The sequence below is a fragment of the Cherax quadricarinatus genome, chromosome 21, assembly GCF_038502225.1.
Source record: "Cherax quadricarinatus isolate ZL_2023a chromosome 21, ASM3850222v1, whole genome shotgun sequence".
Lineage (NCBI taxonomy): Eukaryota > Metazoa > Arthropoda > Malacostraca > Decapoda > Parastacidae > Cherax > Cherax quadricarinatus.
This window is the reverse complement of record NC_091312.1, coordinates 24,850,166-24,862,316: the sequence shown is the minus strand read 5'-3', so window position 1 is coordinate 24,862,316 and position 12,151 is coordinate 24,850,166. Positions and strand designations below refer to the sequence as shown.

The following is a 12,151-nucleotide window of genomic DNA, read 5'->3' as shown; positions in this document are numbered from 1 at the left end:
TAGATTTTTTTCCCTGTCTTTCTCCTTCTCTTCCTTTTCTTAATTTTTTCTTCGTTCATCGTGTACTAATATATTTTTATACGTGTTTTTTTTTTTACTTTACGTTCTTTACTGCCTCTCCTCCTGCTCTGTCTCTTATCTTTCTCCTCACCGCCTCATTTCCTTCCCTGGAGTATAGATTTTATCCAGACCATATCTGTGAGGAGAGCGAGGCAGAGGTCGCCAGAGCTGCCTGACTCCACCTCCTGTGTCCCGACCTCTACTGTGTCCCGACCTCTACTGTGTCCCGACCTCTACTGTGTCCCGACCTCTACTGTGTCCCGACATCTACTGTGTCCCGACCTCCACACTGTCCCAACCTCTACTGCGTCCCGACCTTTACCGTGTCGCGACCTCTACTGTGTCCCGACCTCTACTGTGTCCCGACCTCCACACTGTCCCGACCTCTACCGTGTCCTGACCTCCACTGTGTCCCGACCTCCACACTGTCCCAACCTCCACACTGTCCCGACCTCTACTGTGTCCCGACCTCTACTGTGTCCCGACCTCTACTGTGTCCTGACCTCCACTCTGTCCCGACCTCCACACTGTCCCAACATCTACTGTGTCCCGACCTCTACTGTGTCCCGACCTCTACCGTGTCCTGACCTCCACTGTATCCCGACCTCCATACTGTCCCGACCTCTACTGTGTCCCGACCTTTACTGTGTCCCGACCTCCACTGTGTCCCGACCTCTACTGTGTCCCGACCTCTACTGTGGCCCGACCTACACACCCTCCCTCCCTCCCTCCCTCCCTCCCTCCCTCCACTGTGTCCTGACCTCCACACTGTCTCGACCTCTACTGTGTCCCGACTTCCACACTGTCCCTCCCTCCACTGTGCCCCGACCTCTACTGTGTCCCGACCTCTACTGTGTCCCGACCTATACTGTGTCCCGAACTATACTGTGTCCCGACCTCTACTGTGTCCCGACCTCCACACTGTCCCGACCTCCACACTGTCCCGACCTCTACTCTATCCCGACCTCTACTGTGTCCCGACCTCCACACTGTCCCGACCTCTACTGTGTCCCGACCTCTACCGTGTCCCGACCTCTACTGTGTCCCGACCTCTACTGTGTCCCGACCTCCACACTGTCCCGACCTCTACCGTGTCCTGACTCCACTGTGTCCCGACCTCCACACTGTCCCGACCTCCACTGTCCCGACCTCTACTGTGTCCCGACCTCTACTGCGTCCTGACCTCCACTCTGTCCCGACCTCCACACTGTCCCGACCTTTACTGTGTCCCGACCTCCACTGTGTCCCGACCTCTACTGTGTCCCGACCTCTACTGTGGCCCGACCTACACACCCTCCCTCCCTCCCTCCCTCCACTGTGTCCTGACCTCCACACTGTCTCGACCTCTACTGTGTCCCGACCTCTACTGTGGCCCGACCTACACACCCTCCCTCCCTCCACTGTGTCCTGACCTCCACACTGTCTCGACCTCTACTGTGTCCCGACCTGCACACTGTCCCCACCTCCACTGTGTCCTGACCTCCACACTGTCCCGACCTCTACTGTGTCCCGACCTGCACACTGTCCCGACCTGCACTGTGTCCTGACCGTCTGAAGGCCGCGGGTGAGGGGGAGGGGGGAGTTGAGTCTCCTGTCCTTCCCTTCTTCATCACTTCCTATTGGTTTTGCTAAATCAAAATAATCGAAAAGTTCTCCCCCTCACCATTGTGATGTAGGGTTCTCTGTATTTATTGTTTTTCATTAGCATATTAATGCAACACGAGAGTTGTTTGATCTTCTGATTTACGTGTTCCTCTAACTGTCCTGGCACTGTTGCAGAGCAGCAGTGCCAGGACAACGTTTTGCCCAATTTGGATTATTTTTTTTCAATTCTTGACTTGATAGCGAGAATTATTATTATAATCAAAACTAAGCGCTAAACTACTGGGGTTATATAGCATTCACAGAAACTTTGTTCCATGAAAAGGTTGTCTTACGACTCGTCGTTTCTTCTCTATTGTACGTCATAGAGACCCATACTTGTGACGTAGCTTTCTTACGTTACACTAATTCACTCAACGTAAAATCAGATATATATATATATATATATATATATATATATATATATATATATATATATATATATATATATATATATATATATATATATATATATATATATATATATATATATATAAAGATATAAAAAAGCACTCCACTTCTAGTTTTTAGGGCGAGTTTTTATGCCATCTTGGGATAAAAGCGGCACTGAGAGACGACCAAGAAAGAAGAAATTCGTTTTGTGTCCGCCTTTTGTTGATTTTTTTAATGTTGAGTGAAATAGGCAGTAGGACCCAGGTGAGCCGCCGGGCAGCCGGGGCCACAGGGGCATTAAATTTCAATCAGAATTTGGACAATAAAATGGTCGATGTCCTGAACAATTCGTGAAAGTCTATTTTCACGTTAATAACTTTCACGATTTGTCTTGCACATTTTTTTAATGTTAGTGGGAAAAATCGGTCAATAAAAGACGTGTTTTTGCAGTAAACGAAACGATGATTAACTACGCGCATAAAAGGAATGTTTAAGTGGTCACTGAGTAACCCCATTTCACAGCGTTCGTCCCCTCACACTAGTGATGTACCCTCACACTAGTGATGTACCCTCACACTAGTGATGTACCCTCACACTAGTGATGTACCCTCACACTAGTGATGTACCCTCACACTAGTGATGTACCCTCACACTAGTGATGTACCCTCACACTAGTGATGTACCCTCACACTAGTGATGTACCCTCACACTAGTGATGTACCCTCACACTAGTGATGTACCCTCACACTAGTGATGTACCCTCACACTAGTGATGTACCCTCACACTAGTGATGTACCCTCACACTAGTGATGTACCCTCACACTAGTGATGTACCCTCACTAGTGATGTACCCTCACACTAGTGATGTACCCTCACTAGTGATGTACCCTCACACTAGTGATGTACCCTCACACTAGTGATGTACCCTCACACTAGTGATGTACCCTCACACTAGTGACGTATTCTCACACTAGTGATGTACCCTCACACTAGTGATGTACCCTCACACTAGTGATGTACCCTCACACTAGTGATGTACCCTCACACTAGTGATGTACCCTCACACTAGTGATGTACCCTCACACTAGTGATGTACCCTCACACTAGTGATGTACCCTCACACTAGTGATGTACCCTCACACTAGTGATGTACCCTCACTAGTGATGTACCCTCACACTAGTGATGTACCCTCACACTAGTGATGTACCCTCACACTAGTGATGTACCCTCACACTAGTGATGTACCCTCACACTAGTGATGTACCCTCACACTAGTGATGTACCCTCACACTAGTGATGTACCCTCACACTAGTGATGTACCCTCACACTAGTGATGTACCCTCACACTAGTGATGTACCCTCACACTAGTGATGTACCCTCACACTAGTGATGTACCCTCACACTAGTGATGTACCCTCACACTAGTGATGTACCCTCACACTAGTGATGTACCCTCACTAGTGTGAGGGTACATCACTAGTGTGAGGATAGTACATCACTAGTTTGAAAATGGTATATCACTGGTGTGAGGTTGGTACATCACTAGTGAAAGGATGGTACATCACTATTGTGCAGATGGTACATCAATATTGTGAGGATGGTACATCACTAGTGTGAGGATGGTAAACCACTAGTGTGAGGATGTTACATCACTATTGTGAGGTTGGTACGTCACTAGTGTGAGGATGGTACATCACTAGTGTAAGGATGGTAGATATCTAGCGGTGTGAGGATGGTACATCACTAGTGTAAGGATGGTACATCTCTAGCGGTGTGAGGATGGTACATCACTTGTGGTGTGAGGATGGTACATCACTAGTGGTGTGAGGATGGTACATCACTAATGTGAGGATGGTACATCACTAGTTTGAGGATAGTGCATTACTAGTGTGAGGATGGTGCATCACTAGCTGTGTGAGTATGGTACATCACTAGTGTGAGGATGGTACATCACTAGTGTGATCATGGTACATCACTAGCGGTGTGAGGATGGTACATCACTAGTGTGAGGATGGTACATCAATAATGGTGTGAGGATGGTACATCACAAGCGTGAGGATGGTACATCACTAGTAGTGTGAGGATGGTACATCACTAGTGGTGTGAAGATGGTACATCACTAGTGTGAGGATGGTACATCACTAGTGTGAGGATGGTACATCACCAGTGTGAGGATGGTACATCACTATTGTGAGGATGGTACATCACTAGTGTCAGGATGGTACATCACTAGTGTCAGGATGGTACATCACTAGTGATGTGAGGATGTTACATCACTAGTGTGAGGATGGTGCATCACTAGTGTGAGGATGGTACATCACTAGTGTGAGGGTGGTACATCACTAGCGGTGTGAGGATGGTACATCACTAGAGTGAGGATGGTACATCACTAGTGTGAGCATGGTACATCACTAGTGATGTGATGATGGTACATCACTAGCAGTGTGAGGATGATAGTACATCACTAGCAGTGTGAGGATGGTATATCACTAGTGTGAGGATGGTACATCACTAGTATGAGGATGGTACATCACTAGTGTGATGATGGTACATCACTATTGTGAGGATGGTACATCACTAGTGTGAGGATGGTACATCACTAGTGTGAGAATGGTACATCACTAATGTGAGGATGGTACATCACTAGCGGTTTGAGGATGGTACATCACTAGTGTGAGGATGGTACATCACTAGTGTGAGCATGGTACATCACTAGCGATGTGATGATGGTACATCACTAGCAAAGTGAGGATGATAGTACATAACTAGCAGTGTGAGGATGATACATCACTAGTGTGAGGATGGTACATCACTACTGTGAGGATGGTACATCACTAGTGTGAGGATGGTACATCACTAGTGTGAGGATGGTACATCACTAGTGGTGTGAGGATGGTACATCACTAGTGTGAGGATGGTACATCACTAGTGTGAGGATGGTACATCACTAGTATGAGGATGGTACATCACTAGTGTGAAGATGGTACATCACTAGCTTTTTGAGGATGGTACATCACTAGTGTGAGGATGGTACATCACTAGTGTGAGCATGGTACATCACTAGCAGTGTGAGGATGATATATCACTAGTGTGAGGATGGTACATCACTAGTGTGAGGATGGTACATCACTAGTGTGATGATGGAACATCACTAGTGTGATGATGGTACATCACTAGCAGTGTGAAGATGGTACATCACTAGTGTGAGGATGGTACATCACTAGCAGTGTGATGGTACATCACTAGCATTGTGAAGATGGTACATCACTAGTGTGAGGATGGTACATCATTAGTGTGATGATGGTACATCACTAGCAGTGGGAAGATGGTACATCACTAGTGTGAGGATGGTACATCACTAGCAGTGTGAGGATGGTACATCACTAGTGTGAGGATGGTACATCACTAGTGTGAGGATGGTACATCACTAGTGTGAGGATGGTACATCACTAGTGGTGCGAGGATGGTACATCACTAGTTTGAGGATGGTGCATCACTAGTGTGAGGATGGTACATCACTAGTAGTGTGAGGATGGTACATCACTAGTGGTGTGAAGATGGTACATCACTAGTGTGAGGATGGTACATCACTAGTGTGAGGATGGTACATCACCAGTGTGAGGATGGTACATCACTATTGTGAGGATGGTACATCACTAGTGTCAGGATGGTACATCACTAGTGTCAGGATGGTACATCACTAGTGATGTGAGGATGTTACATCACTAGTGTGAGGATGGTGCATCACTAGTGTGAGGATGGTACATCACTAGTGTGAGGGTGGTACATCACTAGCGGTGTGAGGATGGTACATCACTAGAGTGAGGATGGTACATCACTAGTGTGAGCATGGTACATCACTAGTGATGTGATGATGGTACATCACTAGCAGTGTGAGGATGATAGTACATCACTAGCAGTGTGAGGATGGTATATCACTAGTGTGAGGATGGTACATCACTAGTATGAGGATGGTACATCACTAGTGTGAGGATGGTACATCACTATTGTGAGGATGGTACATCACTAGTGTGAGGATGGTACATCACTAGTGTGAGAATGGTACATCACTAGTGTGAGGATGGTACATCACTAGCGGTTTGAGGATGGTACATCACTAGTGTGAGGATGGTACATCACTAGTGTGAGCATGGTACATCACTAGCGATGTGATGATGGTACATCACTAGCAAAGTGAGGATGATAGTACATAACTAGCAGTGTGAGGATGATACATCACTAGTGTGAGGATGGTACATCACTACTGTGAGGATGGTACATCACTAGTGTGAGGATGGTACATCACTAGTGTGAGGATGGTACATCACTAGTGGTGTGAGGATGGTACATCACTAGTGTGAGGATGGTACATCACTAGTGTGAGGATGGTACATCACTAGTATGAGGATGGTACATCACTAGTGTGAAGATGGTACATCACTAGCTTTTTGAGGATGGTACATCACTAGTGTGAGGATGGTACATCACTAGTGTGAGCATGGTACATCACTAGCAGTGTGAGGATGATATATCACTAGTGTGAGGATGGTACATCACTAGTGTGAGGATGGTACATCACTAGTGTGATGATGGAACATCACTAGTGTGATGATGGTACATCACTAGCAGTGTGAAGATGGTACATCACTAGTGTGAGGATGGTACATCACTAGCAGTGTGATGGTACATCACTAGCATTGTGAAGATGGTACATCACTAGTGTGAGGATGGTACATCATTAGTGTGATGATGGTACATCACTAGCAGTGGGAAGATGGTACATCACTAGTGTGAGGATGGTACATCACTAGCAGTGTGAGGATGGTACATCACTAGTGTGAGGATGGTACATCACTAGTGTGAGGATGGTACATCACTAGTGTGAGGATGGTACATCACTAGTGGTGCGAGGATGGTACATCACTAGTTTGAGGATGGTGCATCACTAGTGTGAGGATGGTACATCACTAGTGTGAGGATGATGCATCACTAGTGTGAGGATGGTATATCACTAGTGGTGTGAGGATGGTACATCACTGGTGTGAGGATGGTACATCGCTAGTGTGAGGATGGTACATCAATAGCAGTGTGAGGATGGTACATCACTAGCAGTGTGAGGATGGTACATCACTAGTGTGAGGATGATATATCACTAGTGGTGTGAGGATGGTACATCACTGGTGTGAGGATGATACATCACTAGTGTGAGGATGGTACATCAGTTGCAGTGTGTGTATGGTACATCACTAGCGGTGTGAGGATGGTACATCACTAGCAATGTGAGGATGGTGCATCACTAGTGTGAGGATGCTACATCACTAGCAGTGTGAGGATGGTACATCACTAGCAGTGTGAGGATGGTACATCACTAGTGTGAGGTTGGTACATCACTAGCAGTGTGAGGATGGTACATCACTAGTGTGAAGATGGTACATCACTAGCAATGTGAGGATGGTGCATCACTAGTGTGAGGATGCTACATCACTAGCAGTGTGAGGATGGTACATCACTAGCAGTGTGAGGATGGTACATCACTAGTGTGAGGATGGTACATCACTAGCAGTGTGAGGATGGTACATCACTAGTGTGAGGATGGTACATCGCTAGCAGTGTGAGGATGGTACATCACTAGTGTGAGGATGCTGCATCACTAGTGTGAGGATGGTACATCACTAGTGTGAGGATGGTACATCACTAGCTGTGTGAGGATGGTACATCACTAGCAGTGTGAGGATGGTACATCACTAGCAATGTGAGGATGGTACATCACTAGTGTGAGGATGGTACATCACTAGCAGTGTGAGGATGGTACATCACTAGTGTGAGGATGGTACATCACTAGCGGTGTGAAGATGGTACATCACTAAGTGTGAGGATGGTACATCACTAGTGTGAGGATGGTACATCACTAGCAGTGTGAGGATGGTACATCACTTGTGTGAGGATGGTACATCACTAGTGTGAGGATGGTACATCACTAGTGTGATGATGGTACATCACTAGTGTGAGTATGGTATATCACTAGTGGTGTGAGGATGGTACATCACTGATGTGAGGATGATACATCACTAGTGTGAGGATGGTACATCAGTTGCAGTGTGTGGATGGTACATCACTAGCGGTGTGAGGATGGTACATCACTAGCAATGTGAGGATGGTGCATCACTAGTGTGAGGATGGTACATCACTAGCAGTGTGAGGGTGGTACATCACTAGCAGTGTGAGGATGGTACATCACTAGTGTGAGGATGGTACATCACTAGCAGTGTGAGGATGGTACATCACTAGTGAGAGGATGGTACATCACTAGCAGTGTGAGGATGGTACATCACTAGCAGTGTGAGGATGGTACATCACTAGCAGTGTGGGGATGGTGCATCAATAGTGTGAGGATGGTACATCACTAGTGTGAGGATGGTACATCACTAGCAGTGTGAGGATGGTACATCACTAGCAGTGTGAGGATGGTACATCACTAGCAGTGTGAGGATGGTACATCACTAGCAGTGTGAGGATGGTACATCACTAGCAGTGTGAGGATGGTACATCACTAGCAGTGTGAGGATGGTGCATCACTAGTGAGAGGATGGTACATCACTAGCAGTGTGAGGATGGTACATCACTAGCAGTGTGAGGATCGTACATCACTAGCAGTGTGAGGATCGTACATCACTAGCAGTGTGAGGATGGTGCATCACTAGTGTGAGGATGGTACATCACTAGTGTGAGGATGGTACATCACTAGCAGTGTGAGGATGGTACATCACTAGCAGTGTGAGGATGGTACATCACTATTGAGATTATGGTACATCACTAGCAGTGTGAGGATGGTACATCACTAGCAGTGTGAATATGGTACATCACTAGCAGTGTGAGGATGGTGCATCAATAGTGTGAGGATGGTACATCACTAGTGTGAGGATGGTACATCACTAGCAGAGGATGGTACATCACTAGCAGTGTGAGGATAGTAAATCACTAGTGTGAGGATGGTACATCACTAGCAGTGTGAGGATGGTACATCACTAGTCTGAGGCTGGTACATCACTAGTGTGAGGATGGTACATCACTAGCAGTGTGAGGATGGTACATCACTAGCAGTGTGAGGATAGTACATCACTAGCAGTGTGAGGATGGTACATCACTAGTGTGAGGATGGTACATCACTAGCAATGTGAGGATGGTACATTACTAGCAGTGTGAGGATGGTACATCACTAGTGTGAGGATGGTACATCACTAGTGTGAGGATGGTACATCACTAGCAGCGTGAGGATGGTACATCACTAGCAGTGTAAGGATGGTACATCACTAGCAGTGTGAGGATGATACATCACTAGCAGTGTGAGGATGGTACATCACTAGCAGTGTGAGGATGGTACATCACTAGCAGTGTGAGGATGGTACATCACTAGCAGTGTGAGGATGGTACATCACTAGTGAGAGGATGGTACATCACTAGCAGTGTGAGGATGATACATCACTAGCAGTGTGAGGATGGTACACCACTAGCAGTGTGAGGATGGTGCATCACTAGTGTGAGGATGGTACATCACTAGTGTGAGGATGGTACATCACTAGCAGTGTGAGGATGGTACATCACTAGCAGTGTGAGATTAGTACATCACTAGTGTGAGGATGGTACATCGCTAGCATTGTGAGGATGGTACATCACTAGCAGTGGAAGGATGGTACATCACTAGCAGTGTGAGGATGGTACATCACTTTCAGTGTGAGAATGGTACATCACTAGTGTGAGGATGGTACATCAGTAGCAGTGTGAGGATGGTACACCTCTAGCAGTGTGAGGTTGGTACATCACTAGTGTGAGGATGGTACATCACTAGCAGTGTGAGCATGGTACATCACTAGCAGTGTGAGGATGGTATATCACTAGCAGTGTGAAGATGGTACATCACTAGCAGTGTTAGGATGGTACATCACTAGTGTGAGGATGGTACATCACTAGCAGTGTGAGGATGGTACATCACTAGCAGTGTGAGGATGGTACATCACTAGTGTGAGGATGGTACATCACTAGCAGTATGAGCATTGTACATCACTAGCAGTGTGAGGATGGTACATCACTAGCAGTGTGAGGATGGTACATCACTAACAGTGTGAGGATGGTACATCACTAGCAGTGTGAGGATGGTACATCACTAGCAGTGTGAGGATGGTACATCACTAGCAGTGTGAGGATGGTACATCACTAGCAGTGTGAGGATGGTACATCACTAGCAGTGTGAGGATGATAGTACATCAGTAAGACATTTCCAAGGAACTGACTAAGAAATATAAAGTCGAGGAATAATTAGAAAACTTAGTTGAGTATTACTTGCCCTGCGTGTAGTGGTGGTGGTGCTTCTCTTGGTGGTGATAGTGGTGGTGGTGCTTCTCTTGGTGGTGATAGTGGTGGTGGTGCTGGCTGTTATGGTGGTGGGGTAAAGGCTGTGCTGGTGGTGCTTCTGCTAGTGCTGCTGCTGCTGCTGTTGCTGGTGCCTCTACTGGTGCTGCTGCTGCTGCTGCTGAATGCTGTCATCCTACGCCAGCTCACTTAAACTCTACACTTAGCAGTGTTTTTTAAGCAGTGTTCATTTATAGTTGTATAGTGTAATCAACATTAAACAACATACAGTATGGGGTAGAGCCAGTTGGAAGACCTAGCTTTTATTTGCTTACATGTTTACTCAATGATTTGTTGTGAGAGGAAGTTGCTCATGCTAGTCAGTCGAAAGATGAATGATTGCTGGTGGAATTATGATATCCAGGCTATGTGTAGAGTAACAGCTAGGTCTCTCCTCGTTCGTTAAAATACACTTACTGCTTTTTCTTGATGAATTATGTAGGCCAGATTGGTTACATTGAAACTGTTGACCTTCTGCACCACAGTATGGACAAGAAAAACATATATCTATAATTAAAGACTCTTGAAATGACAGGCCCCTTCGAGCTGGGTCAGGGCTTGAGATGAGTCGTCTTCCACGGTCTTCTAGAGATGGTATGTGGAGCAGACCATCCAAGATTGTGATTCATACTCAAGTTGGGAGGAAACTTGTTCTTCGTGTAAAGTTTTGCTATCACTGCTGCCAAACACGTGCGAGACGTGTCTTAGCACTAAATTTCTTGGCTATATATGTCTGCAAGTTTCACCAATGGCTTCGCAGACATTGTGGAGCCAAATTTCAACCTCAGTGTATCAACAACGTCCCTGAAGACTTATTTTATTCCCATTAATCTCGCTCAGGCTCCAGTAATAATGTCATTCTTTCCGGTGATTATCTTCATTAATATTTTTCTCAATTACAAATGTAATCTACAATTGTTTGCGGGGGGAAGGGATGTCTTTTTTTCCCTTGGCGATGCACTCACCTGCATCGCCATCGGCTTCAGGGACAAAGTGAAGTACTGGAGATCTTTAGCGCAGGTACTCTATAACCATTATTAAGGAACGCTTCCTCGTGGAACGCTGGCACAGGTTAAATGACTTACAGACTTCCATCAAGGTACTACATTTAGTATTGCCAGAAAGAAGATATCCAGCACCCGTTCAAAGAGACTAGCAATATTGTTACCACAGCAGTTGGGCAATTCAGGTCAACCTGCTAGACTGCAGGGTTTTTTAACAGGGGAGATCCATACCCCATAGGGGGTATGGGAAACAAATAATGGGGGTATGGGAACCGAATGATGAGGGGTGTGGAAACCAAATATTGGGGGTGTGGAACTTGATCTCTGAATAGTTTTTAAAAAAGTTGTTGGTAGAGTAGAATAAACTAACAGGTATTCTGTTGTTAGCTATCCATATGTAAAGTAAAACCAAGCTATTGACTTTTTTGAAGTCATACTGGTACCTAATAGGTAGTGATTTCCACGGTTCGTTGAAGGACGCATGGGAACATGTTTCGGTAATCCATTTGGGGTCTGTAATCATAAAATGGTTAAGTAACCCTGTTCTAGACTCCCATCTTGATAGCCTCGTAGTGGAAATATAAACACAAATGCAGTATAATGTGATCCTTTATTGACAACGTTTCACCCACACAGTGGGCTT

At 45.9% G+C, this 12,151-nt stretch overlaps 1 protein-coding gene across 4 annotated transcripts in view; it reads left to right on the top strand.

Annotated features, from left to right (window-relative positions):
* LOC128689103 (uncharacterized) overlaps positions 1–12,151 on the top strand; it is an 85,669-nt gene that overhangs the window by 23,071 nt on the left and 50,447 nt on the right. The window lies entirely within an intron of this gene.